Source organism: Equus asinus, chromosome 4, assembly GCF_041296235.1.
Source record: "Equus asinus isolate D_3611 breed Donkey chromosome 4, EquAss-T2T_v2, whole genome shotgun sequence".
Taxonomy (NCBI): domain Eukaryota; kingdom Metazoa; phylum Chordata; class Mammalia; order Perissodactyla; family Equidae; genus Equus; species Equus asinus.
In genome coordinates this window covers 32319790-32343675 of record NC_091793.1, presented here as the reverse complement: position 1 = coordinate 32343675, position 23886 = coordinate 32319790, and the positions used below count along the sequence as shown (strand labels likewise).

General features: G+C 33.9%; 1 long non-coding RNA gene across 2 annotated transcripts in view; it reads right to left on the bottom strand.

Annotated features, from left to right (window-relative positions):
* LOC139045166 (uncharacterized) overlaps positions 1–23886 on the bottom strand; it is a 91315-nt gene that overhangs the window by 58053 nt on the left and 9376 nt on the right. Inside the window, exon 2 of one of the 2 annotated variants that reach the window (XR_011503049.1) lies at positions 20709–20841. The exons of the other annotated variant lie outside the window; for it this stretch is intronic. This is a non-coding gene — a long non-coding RNA (uncharacterized lncRNA). The remainder of the gene's footprint in view (positions 1–20708; positions 20842–23886) is intronic. 2 annotated transcript variants of the gene reach the window in all.

Here is a 23886-nt window from a genome sequence, read left to right as displayed (position 1 = left end):
GCTCTTATGAACATCTATTCCCCTGAAGTTCCCAGTAAATTGCTACTGCATGACTTCTCCAGCAATTTCTATAGAAATCTTTAGCAATTTAGATGTTGAATAAGATTACTAAAACTTTATTTAAAATACATGATATTTAAAGGAGTAATTTAAAAAAAATATTGTCCCTGGTCAGTTTTCTAGATTGCCGGAAAAAATAATTGAGTTCATCAAGTACTTTTCCCATCTTCACAGCTAGATTGAATTGAACAAACCAAATGATTATGTGATCACTAGCCAATATTATTGTCATTACTACAATACAAAGTGCTTAATTATTCACAGTTTAATTTGGTCATGTCACAATGACAGCCATGAAATGAAAATCAGTTAAATGAACATGCAAAATACCTTTTGATTTAATTGCTTAAATTAAATTTCAATAGAGGGCATACATGGAGGGGATCCAGCTGAGGAAGTGTGAGTAATAATCATTGATTATATGAAAATGGGAAAATATTTTGCTATATTTTGAATAGTTGTCTATTTTGGGAGTCAAGTTTACTCTTCCTACAGATGACAATATAAGACTTTTGTTAATTCGTAATATTTTATATAGGGATAATTTTTATGGGTCCCAAAATATAATAATTCATTACCACTGTCAAGTAAAAAGCTTTTATTATTAATAAGATTGTTGAGGTAACAGGGAGAAAAATCATAATTGATGGTTGAGTCATTCCATCAGAAGACAATTATTTCTTGCTACACATCTATTTTTCTATACACACGTTCAGATTAAGTAAGACGTCAACAGATGGTTGGTTATATTGGCCCCACAAATCAGAGGTATTAGAAATATATTCAGGGAATTATACTGTAGAATTTCTCTAGGTAACATATGTCTGTGAAATTAAACATCAAGTATTAAATTAATGGAAAAGCTACTAGCTTCAAGTGTGGACCAAAGAATCGTTGAATTATCACCCATAAAAGCAATCTGGTAAACTATATATCAAATAGTGAGGATATTAACTTGCTGTCAATTTTAATAGAATAAGGCAATATGGCATCTATTAGCCAATAAAGAAAAATAATATAAGTTCACTAGCCTTCCAGTTACCCTACCACTCGTCTAGAATTGTTGGCCAACTTGAAGACTGTTCTGCTTATGTTTCTTCAGGGACTGTTTTTCTTTTCTTTTTAAAATGTCTTTTATTTTCTTTCACTTCTATATTGAGCAGAACTGTGAAAGAGTTACAATTCACTACAATAGCTAAAAAGAAATTGATAAGGACTGGTGGGATACATTTTGGTGTGCAGATGTTGTCATCACAAAAGCTTCATTCTTTAAGAAAGGATTGTTTGTATTCCAACATAGAAACTTTAAAGAGTTCTTAACTTGACATCTCGTGTCCCAGGATCCTATGTACTTTAGCATCTGTCCCAGAATTTTTCAATGAAATATTATTATTAGTTGTTGTATTAAAATAAGACAGAGGATGTGTTGTGTAGACCCATAACTTGTACCTCCGTCTTCAGTCACGGTCTGATCTAGTGGCATGTAATAAATGGGCAGTGAGCAGAGGTTTTATTTTAACTAGGTAAATCTGAAAGATGACCAGAGAAACTTCCCTAAGTTAGAGAAAAATAAGGTACCTAACATTCCTTTTCAAGGACAGTGTCCTGGGTGTTAGCTGATAAACAAAGTGCTCTCAGAATAAAGCAGCTAGATACAACTAACTCCTTCCAGTCTAGTCAGGACTAGGAATTCCTGGCCTTGTTTCCCCTGCCGTGTACCAACCAGTTTAGCTGTGGCCTGTATTGTACCCCATAAGGTGCGCTAAGTCACTCGGCCACCAGTCAGTGGAACCAATGGGAAAATTATACTTTTGAATTCTATACAAAATATTTGTGGAGATTAAGGTTTGATCTATTCTGTCCTACAGTATATAGAGAAAAATCTTGATGTCCTTGCTACAACGATTTTCTCAGTTTTTCTTAATTTACAAATATTTAGTTTTTTGGTTTGGTAATACTTATTTTATTCTTTTATTTTACAGTGAACTCTGTCAACAATGAATGTGAAGTAGACAAAAGCCAATGTCTAGTGAAGTGTCTGCTACATTTTAATTCCTCTAGAAAGCTGATGATAAACATGTAACTTCCACAAAATATTTGCTGGTATTTGTATTTTCCACTTACTATGGGAACCATAGTCGTATTATTCGGTAGAACACATGAAGACAGAAATGGCTACAAAACTTCAGTATCTACTTCAAAATTAGGAGTTATTTTAAGAACCCAGGCAACTTCAGCAAGCATGTTTGCAATTTACTTTGTGAAGATTGATTTTGCAATTAGATCAAATTGCTTGCTTTGAATTCCAAGTTTTCTTGTGCGCATATGGAAAGTGAAGCAATAGTTATTATGCTAGTTCCGTTAACAAAAGACTTTCACAAATATTTAAATAATACAAATTTTATGTCATCAGATATTTCATATAAAATATCAAAAATAATTCTGATAAATGTGATATTGTTTCATCCAATTCACGTAATCTAAGTAAAGTTCTAGGAAACTCATTGGGTCAAAGGTGAAATATCTGACTCTTTTGAATTATAAGATAAAGTCAATTAATGTTCAACATTGAAGGTAATTCTTTTTGAGCTGACAGACAATGAGTATACGATTTTTGGTGGAGCACGTTGTAGAGACAAAACTACTTTCTTACTAATTAGGAAAACCTAAGAAAGAGAAAAATACTTGGAAGTGGTTGTAGTAAACACCTAATTTATAATTGTGCAGAAAATAGCTGTAATATTATTCCAATGCAAACAGAAGTTGAAGTGTCAAAATATACAACTATTCTTATTCATATACAAAGTAATTTTTTTGAAGTAAAGCTGATGTTAAATACTAAAGAATATTTCAGCTTTGTAGCGTGTGCTTTCTGGCTTAGATTCCTTTCATCAATTTGATTTTAAACATATATGAGTTTTTGAAATCTACTTTGTAAATCATCTTACATGTGCTACAATGATTTTTAAATTTTTGGTATATCAGGCCTCTACATTTTATTTACATTTTGTTGAAAATTTCTTTGAAATCTTTAATCAAAGTAACCAATAGAACACCAAGAAACTTTGGCTTTTAAAGCTTTTATTGAATCAAAGCTTTATTTAAAATAAAACAGGAAAACAAAATTTATCCCCACAAAAGCAAGGGAGGAACTGAACAAATTAGATGATGAGAGCTTACACAGTGTTTAAGATTTAATTTCCTAATTGCACTTTAGAATATTTCCACTTGTACAAATCTCTTTTGATTGTGTTCCTATTTTTAATTGATAAATTTGTTATGTAAAGGAAGGAACTGAAATTAAGAAGGCTTACAATTTCACAGAACCTAAGTTTGGCAAACCAATCAAAATAAACATGGAGATATTAGGTGATGCATTTTATCTTGCAAAAATATTTGTTTTAAGAAAGGTTCACAATGAGACAAAAATACAGTACCCATGCAAATTCATGGGCTAACACGTTTACGCATTCAATTGAGAAAAAACAAGTAAGAATTGAGAAGAATTTTCATTTCACAGAATTTTCTCTGATCTTGCTAGGTAGCTCCGTACTCATAGAGAAAGAATTTTGTCAGTTAAAATATTATAATCTTCAGAGAGAAATTCAATTAAAGATGTCAGTTTTGTTTAAGATGTCAACTAGTCCTAGTTTAGGTAATAAAATCATGGTCATACTACCCTGAACAAGCTGTACATGTAAAGTCTGGAACATTCCAGCTTTTCCACAAGCAAAAATGCATATTACACTGGTAGGTGTTTCAGTAGGAGACATTAAAAAAGTGACACTGTCTTTTTTATTTTGAAGTATTTTTTATTTCATACATACAGAAAAGTGCACGAATTATAAGTATACAGCTAAGTGAATTTTCACAAAGTGAATACATCTGTGTAACCAGCAGCCAGATCATAAACAGAACTTAATCAACATCCTGGAAGCCCCCTCCTGTCCTCTCTCAGTTTCTACACTCTCACCCTCAGGGTAACCTCCATCGTAACTTCTGAAAACGAAGATTTTTAATGCACGTTATCATGTGCAGATTTTGAATTTTATATAAATGGAATCAAACATTATGCTTTTTCCATCTGATTTATTTGATTAAATATTATTTTCATGAGATTCATTCACACTGTTTTGAATATTGGTAGTTTTTAATATTCTCCCTCCTGTGTGACATTCCATTAGAAAAATAAACTGCAATTCACTCATCTATACGACTCTTGATGGACATGTGGGCTGTGTCTAGTTTGGGGCTGTTGTGTATAATGCTGTTATGAACATTTTTGTAGATGTCTTTTAGAAATTTATGCATATTCCTAATGTAGACATTTAAAACTTCATTTTCTTTCTTAAATTTATTTTAAATCAATTAAATCCTTTATTAAAGCAATTTCTTCTTTTTTTCCAGATGAATACAAGGGCAGTTTAATGCCTTGAGTAGATTGGTAAACACTTTATGATGCTTTTGCTTTTACACACATCCATGTATTAACTCATTTTATTTTCTGCTCATACATGGAGTTCAGTGGCAGTTCCCTTACAGTTGAGGCTATTTTAGGAATACTCACAATCTTCAATTGATTGCTTTCATAATCTTGCAGAAAAGACCCATTTATCAGTGAAAATCTCAATAATAGGACTTTGGTTTCTACTTGACTATAGATTTCATCCTTTTGGAACAAGGTGAGTTATAAATCAATAGATTAGTCATATAAATAGGCTGTCCTAAAAATATTGATTACACTTTTTCTGCAAATGACAAGAATAGTTTAGGGAAAAACAATTAAATTGTAGTTTCAAACTATAGAGAATCTTCAGTAAAAAGTATTTATGCTTACATGAAACATACACCAATATATATTGGATATTGGACACTGGTATGGGACTAATTTGTGGTTGGGAGGTCTTTTCGTTCATTTTCTTTGATCGGCAGGGAATTTTTTTGAAATGGGATAGTTTTTTTGATGTTACATTTTAGCATTATCTATTTTAGTACATTTAGCTCTATAAAATATGAAATTACTTGTTTGAAATCATATGAACTCCTTGGAAAAATTAAGACCTGGGAAGGAAGTCTGTTTTGTCTAGATATTTCTGTGTCTAAGACCCATGTTAGAAATATAATGGAGATTAGCAAGAAACTACCAGAAATTGATTACGTGTTAAGAGAATTCAGCCAACTTAATATTGCTTAACTATCATTTTATATGTCTAAATCACTGTATACTTAGTGATAGTCTATTTCTACATTTTTGGTAAACCAATTTGAACCTCTATATAATTGAATAAATTTTAGGTAAACTTAAGACATATTTAGCTATTCTGATGTAAATACAAGTCATGAAACAAAAAAATGTTACAAAAAATATTAGTTTCTTGGTATTTGAACAAAAATGAGAGTTTCTCCAAGTGTTTTTTTCTTCTTTTCCTGAGGAAGATTCTCCCTGACCTAACAGCTATGCCAATCTTCCTCTATTTTATATGGGTCACCACCATAGCACGGTCACCAGTGAGCGGTGTAGGTCCATGCCCAAGAACTGAACCCACCACTAGGCCATGGAGCTAGCCCCTGAGTTTCTCCAAATATTTTTGAGAATAAAACTGAAAAACTTTTAACAAATCAAACCAAATATATTTGGATCTGACACTTAATAATAATAAAAAACAAGAGCAACAGCAGTAACGAAAACAATAAGACCCAGTACTTATTGGGGGCTTATCATCTATGTGCTGGACATTTGTGTTGACTCATTTTATCCCAGCAAAACCCGAGATTTAGGGAGGTTAAGAACTTGCACAATGTTGCATAGCTGGTAAGTAGGAGCCCTAGAACTGGAGACAAGACTGTCCAATTTTAACATCTATCTCCTTTAGCCACTCTAATGATTCTCATTAGAATCAAGAGGAATCCTTAATAAGAAATAATAGAGGGAATCGAGTTTTTTCTATAGCATGGTTTTTAGTTTTCTTTAAATAATCCTACATTTCATAAAGTTCTCATCATGCAAAGAGAGTTCCATGCCCTGATTGCCCTCAATTACAATAGCAGACAAATTCTTCACGTCTGCTATGAGGTGACGGGTGTGCAGCATCTCTAACTGAGCTGTGAACAAGGCTGGTGCTGTTTCGATGTGCAGTTGGCTTTCCTGGCCCTACAGTAAAGGATCTTTTAAAATTCCCTTTTCTTCCAAGTACCTCTTGTTTTTATACCTATAACACATTTTTCACTGCCTTCTCCTCACCACCCACATCAAGGTCAAATCTCTCCCTTTCCCACTGCTCTGCTGTTGCTCCTGCCTACATCATTTCATTCATTCCTCCCACCTGCTTTCCTAATGTCTCCTTTCATTTTAAACAAGTGCATCTTCCACCTACCATGATGATTTGACGATTTCTTTAGAGAATTCTATCTACTGGTATATAAATAGATCTATTTTCCCAGGCAAACTTACTCTGACAAAAGGTGAGTTCGCTTTTCTAGGCAAGTACAAGCCCAATATTCCATACAGACTCTTCTAAGTATTAAATATACAGACTCTTCTAAGTATTAAATGAATACACTTCCTTGTTGAGTCTTACCAATAAATTATGAAATTTTCTTGGTATTATTTGTATAATTATGATTTAAAAGTTCATTCTTCATCCTTTATAATTAAGAATAATACTTCTACTACCATATTTTTGTATTAGCAGGCATTATGATAGTTTGCGATTTTTGCATTACCCTCTTATTAGCTAGCAATTAAGAAATCTTGAATTTTACTCATTCTATATTATATTTTAAAAGAGTTTTAATACAAATAAAAGTACATTTTCTATAAAAATAATTTTACAATTTTTAAATTCCTTTATTCATTAATTCATTCAACAAATATTATTTGGCACCTACTATGTGCCAAGCAATACTGTTAGTGCAAGGAACACCGTGGTGTGTGAGTCATGGAAAGTCCTTGCTTTTATGAAGACTGCAGTCTAGTAGGGAAGACAGCAAAAAAGTTAACAGAAAACAAAGTAAGATGTCTAGGATCTTAGAGATATCCAGATTTTTTCAGTCAATGATCAGTGGCCCAAGGAGATAAATAAAAAGAGGCAGATGGAGTATAACAGTGATGGGGTCAGGCACAAGTATTTTGATGCTTACTTTAATATGTAATACTTACAATTTTAGATTCCTTTAAGGACCTAACCAAGCTCTGCTACGTGTGATGTTGTCTTCCAGGATTTCCATGTGCATGCAGGCACACCTGCTGTGTCGCTTACTTCAGCGAATGTGCCTTTCAGCACTGGAAGGAGAGTGGGGAGAGGAGATTTCCACCCCCACCTAACTTACATGGACAAATCCTTAGGCTATAAAAAGAGTTTCGTATCCATAACATGAATTTGGACTAGTCAGGGTTTTTAACCAAGGGTCCATAGAGTCTTAAAGAGTCTGTGGGTAAAATTCATGGACACTATGAAGTTAAATGAGAAAAACCATCCTCATTTTCAAAAACCTTTAACTAAAGTTTACCATTTCTTTCAATTATGAATAAACTGCAATTTTATCAACCCTACCTGTGAATTTTTCATCAGTAGAAGTCACAGATATTTTTGTCTATTCTACAGTTTTTATAGATATCTCAAGTTGTCATTTAATCCCATCACTATTGAGAAATTATAGTAATTATGAGATCCACAGCAAAACCATGCAGTTAAATGCATTAATAAAGAAGGATGTATATGATTACATCAAAATTTCTTTTATATATCATAATAAAATCAATTTAATATAATTCGTTTCCTTTGTAATCATATGTATTTTATTTTGTAAAATAAAAGGACAGGATGAGAGACAATGATTATACGAAACAAAAATATGTCAATATAAAATAGAATATGCAAGTTCTATTTTAAAATGCAAGTCAGAGAGGTGCTGTGCGGGAAGAGAGAATTTAACTGAGAGATACAGAATAAGGAGAAATGGAAAAGGGAGGGTGGAGACTCCAGGACAAGGGAACAGCCTAGACAAAAGTCCCCAAAAGGAAAGAACTTGCTACATGTTATAGGAGGCAGGAAAAGATCATGAGTGTGGCAAGAGGGAAAGTTGAGTGTTTGTCTCCTGCCATGCTCAGCTGCCTGGGTGTGATGAAAATAGTAAGAATAATAATGTTTTCACATATTGAAGTATATGGGGAAGCCATTCTGGTTTAGATCTGATTCGGTCTAAAACTTTCTTTTCCAAGAGCAGCCTGACACATGGCCCACCAAACGTGCATTGTACATGGGCTCCAAACATCTTCCCAAAACAAAGAATGCACTCTTTAAAGATAGGGATGACTATCTCTCTTTCTCTGATGCCAATACCAGTACTTCTTTGAAGACAAGCTTTTCTTCTCAGTGCACTAAGGTCAAGCTGACCTGCTGTGTATGTGCTGAACTGTGGCAAAACATCTCCTTGTGACTTCGGGGGAAAAAAAATGTATTCCTGTTATGCTTGATCTTCTTTGTTCTGAAATAGTATAGAGTCATTCTGTAAACCACACTTATCCAGAGTGCTTACTTCCCTAGGGAAAAGAACACTTCTGGGCTAGTCCTCACATTAGCTTGTTAAATATCTCTCTTATCTATAGATTGGTTATTGATGATTTGTGTCAACAGGTGCACAAGCCAAATGGGTGGATAGATGAATTTTAACCAGGGTTGTGATTTAACCAAGAGAGTTTGACAAGTCAGGAGAAGGGCGATAAGGATATATGCTTGGGGTTGATAACAATGACTACCATGGAAATTTAGCAAAATAAGGAGGACTATGAATACTGGAAGTGGAGAGATAGAAAAAGAATAGTGAGAGGATGGTAAGATTAATGAGTTGTAGGTTCTAGTGAGGCCTGAGGATTGTTGGAGCTGGATAATAGAAGGAATGTGTAGGAAGCCCACTTTAGTAGTACGAGTAAACGATGACAATGGCTATCGTCTTAATCAACTTGGGCTGCTATAACAAATACCACAGACAGGGTGACTTAAACAATAGAAATTTATTTCTCACAGTTCTGGAAGCTAGAAGTCTAAGATCAGGGTGCCAGCAGGGTCAAGTTTTGGTAAGAACCCTCTTCCTGACTTGTAGATGGATGCCTTCTTACTTTATCTTCATGTGGCGATGAGAGAGATCGTGTTTGTTTCTTATAGGACACTAATCCCATTCATGATGGCTCCACCCTCATGACCTAATTACCTGCAAAGGCACCATCTCTAAATATTATCACACTGAGAATTAGGGCTTCAACATATGAATTTTGTGAGACACAAATATTCAGTCCATAACAACTATGGAGATTCAGAGAAATATATAATTCAAGACACTTAAATGTTGTTATTGCTAGGATATGGAAAAGTAAGTTCAGTGACGTAAGGAGTTTATCCTTCACTGTTTTATTCCCAGCTCTTAGAATTGTGCCTGGCACATAGAAGGTAATTAAGAAATGTTAACAAGTTAAATGACTGAATTGTATGTGTAAACAAGATATAGGATGACTACCAGCCTTCTGAGTGGTTACAATTTTTAAATTAGGGAGAAGAGGATGGGGAAAAGGTATGTGGTTATTTCTTAAACCTTGATATGAAACATACATATTATTACCATCAGCTTCTTATCAATAGCAATCTTTTTGGAACATCTATTCCAGAGAAAATACCATGAAAGTCACTATAGGAAAAAAGATATGAGTTGTATGATTCCTCCTTTCCTAGAAAGAAGAGCATGTGAGGGATGCAGTTAAAATTTCGGAAGGTAATGTAGAAAAGGGCAATAGATTTCTCCCTAGCAAAACTGATCATTAAAAGAAAATGCAGAAATACCTTCAGTGTCTTCATTGATAAGTGCTTTGAATCTTGAATTCCATTTCCAGCTAAACGATCAATCAAGTGTGAGCAAAATAACAACAGCTTTACAATTCACAGACTAAGAAAGCCTGCACTCTTTCTAAAAAGTGTTATTTGCAGATATATTTTAGCAAAGCCAAAAATAACAAGTAATCAATAAATTGTGGAAAGGCTTCAAGAATGCAATTAAAGAAAATCTCTGGATTATAGATTTACCAAAGCCTAAGAAGTCTCCCCAATGTGGTTTTTTAAACAAATATATTATTAAGCAATGGGTCAACAGTGATTTTTTGAAGATAATTACTTCTTATTCTGTAAACAATTAGAAAACAAAAGGAAATTAGAAATTCCAGGAAAAATAGGTAGCCATTCTAGACAGTTATAATCTAAACAAGAAGTAAAACAAAGGCAATATTATTTTGATCAAATAAATTAAATAAGGAAAAGATAATCCATTTGATTTTATGATTGAAGTATTTCATTTAAGTGACACAGTACCAATGTTGATTTCTTATCATCTTCAAATTCACTCCCACTAGTTATGCAGTTAGACAGAATTTCAGTATTTTATACCCTTGATATTGCAAAAACTGTTTATTTTTATATTTAACACTCAACTTATCCCCAAGCATGGAAAACTTAACAGCTAAATTGAACATTCTTGGAGGACAGGAATTCTGTCTTGTTCACTGCTGTATGAATATCACCAAGAGCTGTGCCTGTCTTGGAACACAGTATGTATTTCTTGATATACTCATAGGACAAAATGTATCTATTATTCACTTTAATAGAAGATTGGGGAAGGGGAGGTGGAGAGAAATGTGGGGAAATAATTTGTTGTAAGTATTCCTTGATAAAAACAATAACAAGTATAATAAATGTATCTATTTTAAAAATGGATGAACAGACACAGCCCCTGTCCTCACGGAACTTACAGCTGAACTAGAGACCAAACATAAATAATTGAAAAAGTAAAATGTTACAGATTCTATGATGTTGGCATAAACAAAATATAACAGTAAAAAAAAAAAAAAGGAAAGCTTAGTTCACTTGAGAGAGGCTGAGGGGACTGAGGAGGGGAGACACGTGATAAATCTTAAAAATGAGTATCAATCCTCAAGGAGGTTAAGGATGGAATGTGGTAAAGAAAACAGCCTAACAGGAGGAAGATGGCAGAAAAACAACACAGTCTGTAAACAGTTTGGTGTAGAGGAAGAGCTGGGCACAAGCTGGAGAGGGAAATGAGGGCTGAGGAGCACATGGAGGGAGTTTAAACCCTATACTTTGTGCCTTCCGCACAGTTGAGTTTTCTAAAAACCTGTGCACCTAATCATTAAAAAAAATACGGTTGTGGGAGATATTCCTGAAGAAAGTCAGCTTGGCAAGTGAAGTTAAAGCTCATTTGGAATAAGAGTAAGAACAGAAGAAAGATACTTAGGCAATCATGAAAACAGGGATTACCTTCCTCAAAAGAGTGACTAAATGACTCTTCATACCGTAATAGTCATATATAAAGAGCAGCTTCTCTCCTTCCAGCAAAACTCAAACACCACACATGTATAACAAATACAAATTATTTAAGAAAGCTTCTCACGGGCCCCAATTGTTCTTGAAGTTCAATTTTATTGTATGTTTTTTCCTTAATTTCTCTATGAAGGAGGGATTGTAGTGCATCCGTGTCTAACATCTGTGCCTTCTAACTGCCCTTGTATTAAAAATGTAGAAGCCATCACTAAAGCAAAAGTAATAAGGAAGGAAGGGAAGGAGGAAGAAAAGAGAATAAAAGAAACAACAACAGAAGAGAGGGGGAGAAAAGCTAATTGATGAATGTACCAAGAATTCCTGTGTATTGCTATACTTAAGCATTTATTGGCAGAAAGGCAAATATGCATCTTGCTTGCTTTCATTTTCCCAAAGCACAACTTAATTAATGCTGTCATATAGCTCCTGGTAACAGACTCATACCATAACAGTCCTCCCACGCCACAAGATCAATGGAACCCTGGAAGCTACAACAGAAAGAAATTAGAACGTGCATCAAATTTGTGAAGCTCATAAAGAAAACACATTTGCCCTTCATGTATTTTTAAAGAGATTCTTGCTTCATTATATCTTGTAAATGGTTTCTCTGTTCAGTACAGCAAATAGAATTGAACTTTGGTGGTATCCCATTTTTCAGAAGAATAGAATGCCATTCAGTTTTAATAAAGGTTTTAGTGGTGATGTTATTATGGTTAGGTGTCCATTTCTTCTTTAGGGGCTTTGTAATGTCTGAGAAAGAACTTGGCATGTGAGCTCATGTATTTGCCTCATTTTCTTCTTTCCTGGCTCATTAGTACCCAAGAATTGTCTTATTTCCAACTTTGAAAGATTAACTTTTTGATCAGCTATCCCTCATGCTTTATTTTCAGTAGCATATTTTGGATCATACTATAGGAGAAATAAAACTGATAATTTAGAACAATATTTAGGAATAGGCATTAAGTTAAATTGGTTTGCCTTTAGATCATATAACTTTTCGATGAAAATACTAATTTTGGAGTCATGACGTTTAAGTAATTAATTTAACCTAAGGACCAAACTGTCTGTGCGAATGGAACTGGGTTGTATTTTAAAATACTGTTTCATGCAAATAAAAAAAATTGCATCTCTTTCATTCCATGTGTAGTTATTTTTGCGTCAACACATTCTTTTTGACTTTCTGCTTTAGGTTTTGCCGTTTGCTTTTCCAATACTGAATCATTCCAAAATGGAATAATTAGTTGAAAACAATAATTAGTTGCAAAAGTGCATTTTTCTAGTTGATTTTAATAGTTTATGGTATTGAAAAGCAAATATTATGTGAGAAAAACAGATTTAATTTATTATGGTTTATATTTTTTGAATTTTTGAAAAAACTTTTGAGCTCAATATTCTTAGATTTATTGAAAAAGTTTTTGAATGAAAAATGTTTAAAAAATTACATAATTTGTGACATCTAAAATTGTTGATAGTTTTAACAACTATTGTAAGCAGATCTGATATGTCTATTATATCCATTGATGTGAGACTCTTACATTGGTTGCACAATCTAGCATTAGGTCAAGGTCATTCCACACATATTTCAGTATTTTGGAGTAGTAATAGCTGTTGCATTATTTGCTCAGTTTTTTCTTGTTATTGACCACTGCTAGGTTTGTAAACTCTGGTTTCTTTATTCAATGACTAATTTTAGTGAGCTATAGGACTTTTAATAATGGATTTCATGATTTTGTATCTACGTGTTCTACACAGACTATTAAACTGGTTTTAATTCATGCCATCAGTATAATTTAGAAAGGAAAAGAGGCTCATTAACTTTCTTACTACCAATGTAAGATTAAGTTTTATTTCTCTTCTATTCTAAGTAATGATGCACATCTTCAAGATAGTTTGCTAAAGCTATTTCAGTTATTTTGGAGAAACATTTTAAGAATTTAATATCAGCTATGCACTTATAATATTTCTGGCATAACTGCAACATAGATGAAAATATAGACTTTTATTATGCAGGGAGTTAAAAGAATAACTATTAAAAATGATCAGAAAATGTGTGTGCCCTTGATTAATACTAGTGACTGTTAAATAATATATGAAATCAATATTTTGTCAGAAGAATGAAATTCTAGTTTTTATAGTTGTCTGTGAATAGGAAAAGTATCGATAATGTAATGAAAAATTGCATTATTGTCTTACTTCATTACTGCCTGCAATGAAAAATTAATGCTCAAATATTCCAATGGCTAAATTGCTCTCTTTTTTGAGATTCTGTGAACAGATAAATTCTGATTTTTCTGAACATAATACAACACATAAAGAAAAGGATTGCTTTCAGTTGTCTTTTTTTCACAATCTTTGTATACATATATATATATACACATCGTACATATAGATATATATAATTGTACAGATAGATAGAAAACACAGTTCTTAATTCTCTGGAATTATTTAACAAATACATTTAAGAAATATGATAATGTCAAAAACAATAAATATAAGTGCACATTTTGTATTTTTCTATTTTGTGCACCAAATCTGTTCATATGATATTCTAACATGTGACTCAAAAATGAAGTACTTTCTAGGGTAGGCTAGAGGAACTAGACGTCTAGCATATAGCTGAAGCTGTGTGCTAGAGATTGAATTACTTTTGGGGGTTTTAGCAGACCTCCCAAAATCTTAGCACTAGGTTAAAATTTTAGTAGGCAAACTCTTTACCTATATAACCAGTATAATTTAGGTGGAGTACACTTATAGTATTGGTAACATGGGCAATTTTCACTGCATATGAGCCCTCTACTATAATTGTGTGTCAATTTAATTTACTTTCACTAAAAGTAGGTCCAAGAAAGTGTGTGTGTGTCTGTGTGTGTCTGTGTGTGTCTGTACGTATACACGTCAGGATTTAGGGGGTTAAGGATTAGATATTCCCAAGTATTTCATATATACCAAGGAATGTTGCCATAACGTAGATTTTTCGTGGCAGATGTACTTAACATGGAAGTTGCAAAAAATAAAGGAGGGTAGTTTGTAATACTACATAAAATGACATTTATAACGGATGCTTAAGTCACTGTTCATGGCTGGTGTCAACAGGAAATTCAGAAAGAAGTCTTTCCTATGAAACCCTGAAATAAAGATGAAGACAAAGCTGGAGATGGTATGGAGATAAATTGGGAAATGTTGAACCTTATGGTCTATATTTATTTTACTAATGGGAGCAGCACTTACTAATGGCACTTAATAAGCAAACACATACTATATTCCAGGCACTGTAATAAACTCTTTAAGTGTATTACCTCATGTAATCCTCACAGCAACCTCAAAAGATAAGTACCATGATTGTATCCAATTTACAGTAGAGAAGACCGAGACACAGAACAGGTAAGTATCAGCAATTTACAATCTGGAAAAGCCATTCACATTTTTAAGAATATAATTTTCAACAGAATGTAAATTTTACCATCTGGTATAATAAAAAAAGAGTGGCCCTACCAAGATGACAGCTAGTAAAAGAAGAATCTGGAGTCGAATCTATGTAATCAAAGTTTTAAGTCTGTGTTCTTAATGTGTGCTTTACCCATCCTGGAAAATATTGCTATTCTAGGAATCCAATTTTAGTTTTCCACTTAATTATTTATATTCAAAATTTCATTGGTCATATGCAATCTATTGATGTGAGTGTAAATCTACTAATACTGGTAAAAATTACTACAGTTCCTTCTTTCCTATTGCAACCACTGTGATTACTGAATTGAAGGATCTCATGATCTGTCCCTTTGAGCATCAGTTTATCAGTTATTCTAGTAAATTATAGCTCATCTTCCATACTATTTTGGGCATCTCTTTCATGAAACAATTTTAAATTTTGTGAAAAATTACTGATTATCTGTTTCCCAGATTTCAGAAAGCTTCCTACAAAACACTGTGCAGATCCATAATTCATATTTCATTATACAACATTTTCATAAGCAGTTTTCTAATTTTGTGCATCAGACCTTGGCCAGGAACAGCAAAATCTTTTAAAAATACTGGTTTTCATGGAGAAGAAATTTAAATTAAATTATTCTTACTCATGCCCCCCTTTTAAGAAACTCTACCTGCTAGCTTTTTGAGAACTGATGAGAAATGTGATACTGTAAGGACAAAATAAGCAAAACTCTTTATGAAAAAAGATTTCAAAATAATATTCTAGGAAGCTGTTCTTTGAGGTCTCTGTTGGCCATTTTCCTGTGCTCATTAATGTACTAAAAATATTTTTTGCAGAGAACCCTTGTCTATGGGGATAATTTCATGTCAATTTTCTACCTCTTCAGCCACAAGTTCTCATTAGGCATTTCAAAGTCCACAATAAAGTGTTAATTATAACCCCAAATCTGGTTGTTGATTAAGGCATAAATATGAACTTATTTAAAAATGCAGAATTGTTGTAGTCTATATACTGTAGGGGAAGAAGAAATATTCCTCTATTCTTCTAGGTTCTTTTGGCTGGTCTAATAATTAAATTGATATGAGACAGAATAACAGGGGAAAATCAACGAAATTTAATAACATATGTACATGAGAGAAACCCAGGAAAACGAACTCACCAAAATGGCTGAAGCCACCACTTTAAATACCATCTTTAGCTAAAGACAAGGGAGGATATTGTGAGTATTGTTTTGGGACTTCAAAGGGGAGGAAGGCAATTCACATGGAGGTGGGAAAGCAAATGTTTAGTAAACAAATATTTGCCATGCCTCGCAGAGACAATGGGACATGGAGAGCACTTTGATCAAATGGGCCTTGCTAGCTTCCTCCCGGTCTACCACACCTAGTTCATATCATACTATAGTTATCTATGGTGTTATCTCCTTCCTGAAATAGGCCATATATCTTAAATTCTTTTAAGCAGTTGGAGGGATGTTCAACATTTCTTCCTGAGTCTTTTGTTCTTAAAAACAATGAAGCCAAAGAGACACATTTTGCAGTAACACATTCTGCTAACCTAGAATACTTTCCAGAGATATTTTACTATCTCACTGATATTCAATTTTTATCAGTCATTTAAGAAAAACAGTATTACAGGAGGATAGTCTAAAAGATAAATTCTTTTCAAAAACTGTGAAATTTATCCTAATATCACTGTAATATTCTTGTTAAGAATGCTTTCATTTAATACATTTGTAGCTTACAATATAGTCAAAGTTAATCTGATGTTTACCAGATTTAATGAATATACATTAGCATGAGTAAGGTGTTTCAAATGTAAGACTCATTTGGCCTAAAAGAGCATGGCTAATTTATTAGAATGAAAAATCTTCATCATTATAGAATATAATTTGTCAATATAATTTATAATTCATAAATTATCACTTATCAGTGATCAATTATATAGACCACTGATATTTGAACAAAGACCAACATTGATTATGAATATAAACTTGAATATAAAAGGAAAATATCATACATACTAGAAGAACTACAAAGTTTGCAAATAAAAATTTAAGAAAACTAGTTTATTATTTGAGGCTGACATAAATAATGTATCCTATTAATTTAGCTATACTTAACAATTGCTACAAATATCCATGCATGTCAACAACAATGTAAGTGTATGTGGGGCAGATATTGCCAGTTGCTTAATATTTACTGAATAACAGATATTCAGTAATGGATGAATTTTGCTTGATATGTCAATGTCTTGCTTCTGACTCCCTTGCAAATAGGTGTGGTCATATGATATATTTCTGGGTTAATAAGACATAAGGTGATATATTCCAACAAAACCCTACCTCTTCCTACTATTCCCCATTTTTCCTGTGTGACTATGGCTAAATGCCATGCTTAGAGTTGAAACAATCATTTTGTGATCTCAAGAATAAAAGTTAGAAAATAAGGGTAGCAAAGCAGCTCAAAACTATCTTAACCGACATAACACACAAAGGAAACCCAGAAAACAGCAGAATCTTGTCGGAATGATATCAACTTACGCAGCCGTGTCAATGGATCCTATCTTGCTGGATTGTATAATTTTGTAGAAAGGCTGCGTCACGGCCCTGACTTCTTCCAATTACAAGTAGTGCAATATTTGACAAGATAGTGCACTTCTCCATGACTTTTCTTATGTCTCAAATCAAGAGGTTAATCTAAATAAATTATTTTTTAATTTAATTAATTAATTTATTTATTTATTTATTTAGGAAGATTAGCTCTGAGCTAACATTTGCTGCCAATCCTCCTATTTTCGCTGAGGAAGACTGGCCCTGAGCTAAGATCTGTGCCCATCTTCCTCTACGTTATATGTGGCATGTCTACCACAGCATGGCTTGCCAAGTGGTGCCATGTCCGCACCTGGGATCTGGTGAACCCTGGGCTGCCGAAGTGGAACATGCACACTTAACTGCTGCACCACTGGGCCGGGCCCTGGATAATTTATTTTTAACTGAGGGGATGGAAGGTCAAAATTTCTAGGTTGTACTTTTATATTGCATATTCAATATTAATTATGCAAAGATAATTTATGTATGTTAAAGCTTGATGACCTTTACATCAGTTTGAGTAGGAAAACATATTCGAATGATTACCAATAAAAAGGGACAAATATCCCATGGAAGAGTTATCATAGTCTAGGAGGCAACATCACATTTTTAAATTTATCAAAAGGAGATATAGCTTATAGTACATTGAACCATCATTCTAAATGATTTTCAAGGGGCTTTTAAAGTTGCCTCATTTTGTGATTAATGATCAATATCACAATATTGTTGGTGATGGAGTTGGAAAATTCTTGATTTCAACCTCTAAGTTCTTTCCCCTGTCTCTGTATTTATGCATTTATTTATAATAAATATAAGCCTTTATTTACAATTGGATTCAGAACGTACTGTGAATATGTGAAAATTTGGAAATTATTCCTTAAAAATTTAAATAAAGAATTTCTTTAACTCTCATTGCCCTTTAAATTTTATGGAGCTGGAATGGTATATTTTTGTTTAAGAACTTAGAAGTAGACTAATATAAAAGTTGAGGCTCTGGATTCTTTATAGCTATGACCTTGCATTTCTCGATGAAAGTGCTTCTTTATGTGTTTTTCAATATACCCTCAAATTTTTACAGCCCAATCTAATAACTGTCACAGAAGGCCTAGAGGAAATATGGGTATATATAACCAGCAATCTGGAATAGTGGCTTGGATTTCAAATGAGCTTCAAAATCTCTTTTGTTCACATGTAGATATAATGTAGTGTGTGATGTGGTTTGTCTCAGCTTCACAGTAAATAGACATGGAAATATACCAAAAAACTAAAATGTCAAAAGCTGAGAAGACAGAGTAAACTAAATGTAAAAGAAAACTATTTAGTAAAGTGTTGAGAAATACATCATTTGAATGTTCACCACACCTCCACCCTCTGAATTAGAATACCACAAAGATCTACCTCCCCTCTCACCCTCATCCACCTCCTCAAATGAAAAAAAAGAGAAATCTCAGCACTATCCCATTGACCCCTTTAATTCAATGACACACAAAATTGTCTTTCACTCTCCCAAATGCTCATTGACTATTTTTGTGGACAGAGCCTATTGCTCCCCTCCACTCTTGTTAGCTCTTTCCTGCCTGGATCCCTTCAATGATTCAACACCCAGGAGGGGACAGGGTAGCAACTAGGATGTAACCCACAGAAACACATTGCAACATATGATGCTAAATTGCTGAAGAAAAAAATTGCTGTCAAGAAAGAAAGACAGGAAGAGCACTGGAAGCGCTACGGGCTTTGGGGCGTAGCATTTCATATTTTTATTCTTGTAGTGTAAGCCCTGACAGTTGATTTTTCTTTTTGGAATGCAAGTGCTCAACTTAAGCTTTGATTGCTGAGGCATCCACTTCAAAGAGGCATCCACTTCAAAGATGGCTATTTCAATAAACACATTGCCAGCCATATGACTAGATAAAGAGCCAGGCGCACCCCCACCCACCCACCCACTACCTCCAGGTTCCTTTATTTTAGAGATCTTGGTTGATTTCAATAACAGCATTTGGGCTACTTGTTTTTCTCTTCCTGCATTTTAAATTCTCACTCTTATGTTTTAAATTCACCAATAAAGGGTGAGCCCACAAAACCCTAAGCCCTCACCCTCGACCCCCCAAAAAGCCTGACCTCTCTCTCTCTCCCTCTACCTGTAACCTCACTATGGGGCCCAGGTGTGTCATGTAATTTCCAGGTCTTGGAAGTAATAAACATTGTCTTTTTAAAAATTCCCTGATGATTATTGCTGAAGGCATCTTGCAATATAACAAGAACCACAAGGGTCAGTCCAGCCACAACATTGGTTATCGATATGCTGAGAACAGCACAAAACAAGTCTATAGAAAAGAACACAGAATCTCCCAGGTGAGAGAACCTGCATGAAACTGAACCTTGGTCCACCAGCCCCACTTTCAATAAATCTCTGCTGGATATCACAAAGTGACTTAGGATCCTCGTGCATCAGTCTGGCCTGCTCTAGAGCTGAGTGGGGACATTTATCGTACCCTAGAGAAGAATAAGTACACAATGAAGGGGCTGAAAGTCTCAGCGCCATCAAATTCTAGGCCCAGATTCATCATGTCCCATCTGAGGGTGACTGAATATTCAACAAACATACAAAGCAAATAAGTGAAATGAGGCCTCAGAAAACGCAAGAACTGTCATGAAGAATGAGCAAGAACTTAATATTGAAAATTGTTTTCTGAAAGAAAGAGGAAATTTAGAACGTCGATTTAGAACATCAATTCTGTGTTCTCCACAAAATATGAAAAAGATTGACATCCATAGACAAGAAACATGAATCAGCAGATGGAGACATGGCTGAAAGTTGGCCGTTCGACAAATATTGATTGTGATGTAGGAGATATACATACACACAAAACTTTACTCTAAAAATTTCAGACTTGTTTCCAAAAGTAATGTAAGAAATAAAAATATGTAATTGTTGCTAAGGAGCCCAAGGGATGCTGCAGAAGGTCAATTCAGGGGAAGTGCAAAGGGAAAAGACAAAAATATAAAAGCAAGAAAAGAGAATGGAAACTAAAAGTAGTTTAACTTAAATATTTGCAATGTGTAATCAGAAAACATACAAACAAAGATCCTCAGATGAAGCAGAACAAAGTAAAAGAGAAACCATCTTTGTAGGAAAAGAAAAAAAAGAGATTATAAATGTCATCATAATTTCTAAAAATAGAAAGAAACAAGACACATTTTCATAATTTTCTCCCTTAATTTCATGGCTACCAAAAAAATGTTCTGTATTTACCCACAAAAGGATACTTCAATTGAAATGGCTTCTAATCTAGAAGTTGCATCTCAGCATCCCATTCCTTGATTGTCTGCATAGTCACGGTTTGCTTTCTTTATTTTACAAAGAGGAGAGCAGAGGGCATAAGGATCTAAAAGACAAGAGTAAGTGGCCAATTAGCATCAGAGCTGAGATTGCAGGCCTGGTCTGAATGAAGGCCAGTTCAGAAATCATTTCACAACATGCCATACTTTCTTGCTATTTTACTACAAATCATTTCAGCAAGCACTTTTGAACATGAAATCTACTTCAATCCAGTTGATTTTTCAAAATAAAAAATATGAATGGGGGCAGCCCGGTGGCATAGTGATTAAGTTCAGCTTACTCTGCTTTGGCGGCCCAGGTTTGATTCCTGGGCTGGACCTACACTGCTCGTTGGTGGCCATGCTGTCAAAATAACCCACATACAAAACAGATGAAGATAGACACAGATGTTAGCTCAGGGAGAATCTTCCCCAGCAAAAAACAACAACAAGAACAAAAAAAGAATGAAGAAGGAGAATGGTATTTCACGGGCAGTTGAGGAATAACAAAATTACTGACTTTTCCCACCTCAGTTATTTTTATTCAGGGACAGTTTTTCATACAGGGAACTTGTGTTACTTTTATGTCTATGGTAAATACTCATAAATTTTTTAAAGATATGTAATTTGTTACAACACTTGGATCTTAAGAACTACTGGTTGTAAAATTGTGCTGCCAGTGTACTTACTTCCAATTAATAAAGTCCTTAAAGTATGCTCTATGAGATGTTTGTTATTCTCTTTGAGAGAACTACTTCAAAACAAACATTTCTATACACTCGACGCTGAAAGCCAGTGAATGATCTGAAACATGATACAAAGTGTAAACTGCCCAGCACAGTTTCTGGTATGTAGTCAATGTTTAATAATTAGATATTTGATTTTCACTTAAGTTTTAGTAGATGAAATGTCTTGTGACATAGCTAATTCAGTGTTTAAAAAGTTCTCTTATTTGGGGGAAATCTGGGGAGCATTGAGAGCCTTTGAGGGATACTCCATCCATATCTTCTAACAGAATGCCTTCCGCTCATTCAACGTTTTCCAGATGGGGGGAAATAATGCGCCATATTGTCGCTGTCTTAAATGTGTGAATAGTAACACATTGTAACTACTGTGAATTTATTTATTTTTCATCTCTCCTAACTAATGAAAATAGTGGAGCTCCCACATAGGTGATTTGCCACAGAGTTTATCTTTGTGAAACCAACAGATGCTAGAATCTTTGAAAAAACAGCACTTTTATCTTTGGTAAGAATGAACATAAACTGTCAGCTGTTTCATAGTTTTTTCATAAAAATTTCCTCTCTATTCAAACCCTATTTCCTGATTTTAATAAAAGAAAATCAGCATCTGTTGACATGTACTAATAGCAACAGTAAAAAAATATGAACAATTTGATATTTTTTTCTCTTTGGTTCCTATTCCCTTATTCCTTGGTTTGTTTTTCCTTGGTTTCTTAATTTTACAAAGAGAACTTTTGCTAACTAGATAGAAGGAAGCAAGTGTTACCTTAAAAATCCACACCCAGTATTTTCACTGTACTGTCATTTTTTTAAATAAAAGAATTCATCATGATACTTTGTTTTAATAATGTGGAAAGTCAAACATTTGAAAATATAATATCTTTAATCTTAAGAGTGAGGATGCTACAAAAATTTCTTCCATGATAAGCTAATAAGCGTATTTTAGGGGCCAGCCTGGTAGCGCAGTAGTTAAAGTTGTGCGCTCCACTTCTGTGGCCTGGGGTTTGCCAGTTCAAATCCCAGGTGTGGACCTATGCACCACTTTATCAAGCCATGCTGTGGCAGGCGTCCCACATATAAAATAGAGGAAAATGGGCACGGATGTTAGCTCAGGGCCTATCTTCCTCAGACAAAAAAAGAAAAAAAAGAGGAGGACTGGCAAGGGGTGTTAGCTCAGGAATAATCTTCCTCAAAAAAATTTTTTCTTAAAAAAACATATTTTAGATGATTAAATATAGCATGATCTCATGTTATAAAATAAAAATCCTCTTTACATAAATACACAGACATATGCATACATACATATTTGGTTATGCATATATGACTCTATATAATCATAGAATAAATTCCTTGAATCACTTTTTACTCTTTGCTTACAAGCCACCATAGGCACCTAGTTTTCCTCTTACATCTCTGGTTCCTTACTCTTGTTTTCCTTTGCTAGTCTCTCTACTCTTTCCAGTTATGTAACTTCAAAGTTAGCTAAAGCTTTATTCTTAAATCTATTCTCATTTCATCCACAATCACTTCCACTCTCGGTCTTTAAACGCCATCTATATGAGGATAACTCTCAGACTTACATCTCCATTCTGGAACTCTTCCCTAACTCCAAACTCCTTTCCAACTGCTTACTAACATCTCTACTCAAATGACATGTCATCATCCCAAAGCTAACATGTCTAAAATGTGAACTGGTGGAACCACTGTAGAAAACAGTCTGGAAATTCCTCAAAAAATGAAGAGTAGACATATGATCCAGCTGTTCTACTTCTGGATATTTATCCAAATAATACAAAAACAGTATTTTGAAAAGATATATGCAACCATGTATTCATTACAGCATTATTTACAATAGCCAAGACATGGAAACAACTGTGTCCACTGATGAATGAACAGATAAAGAAGATGTACTATATATAGATACACACAATGGAATACTACTCTAACATAAAAAAGATGAAACCTTGCCATTTGCAATAACATGGATGCAATTTGAGGGTATTATGCTAAGTGAAATAAATCAGACAGAGAAAGACAAATACTGTATGATTTCACTTATATGTGGAAAATAAAAACAACCACCAAACACACAAATGTAGAGAACAGACTGGTGGTTATCAGAGGGGAGGGGGATTGGGGGGAGGGCAAAATGGGTAAAGGGGGTCATTTGTACTGTGATGGATAGAAACTAGACTTTAGTGGTGAATACAATGTAATGTATACAGAAGTCGAATTATAATAATGTACACCTGAAATCTGTATAGTGTTATAACTAAGTTAGCTCAATAAAAACTTAATAATAAAAAATAAAATTGAACTTCTGATTCTTAAACCATCCTAAACTTACTCTGACAGTATTCCCATATCACT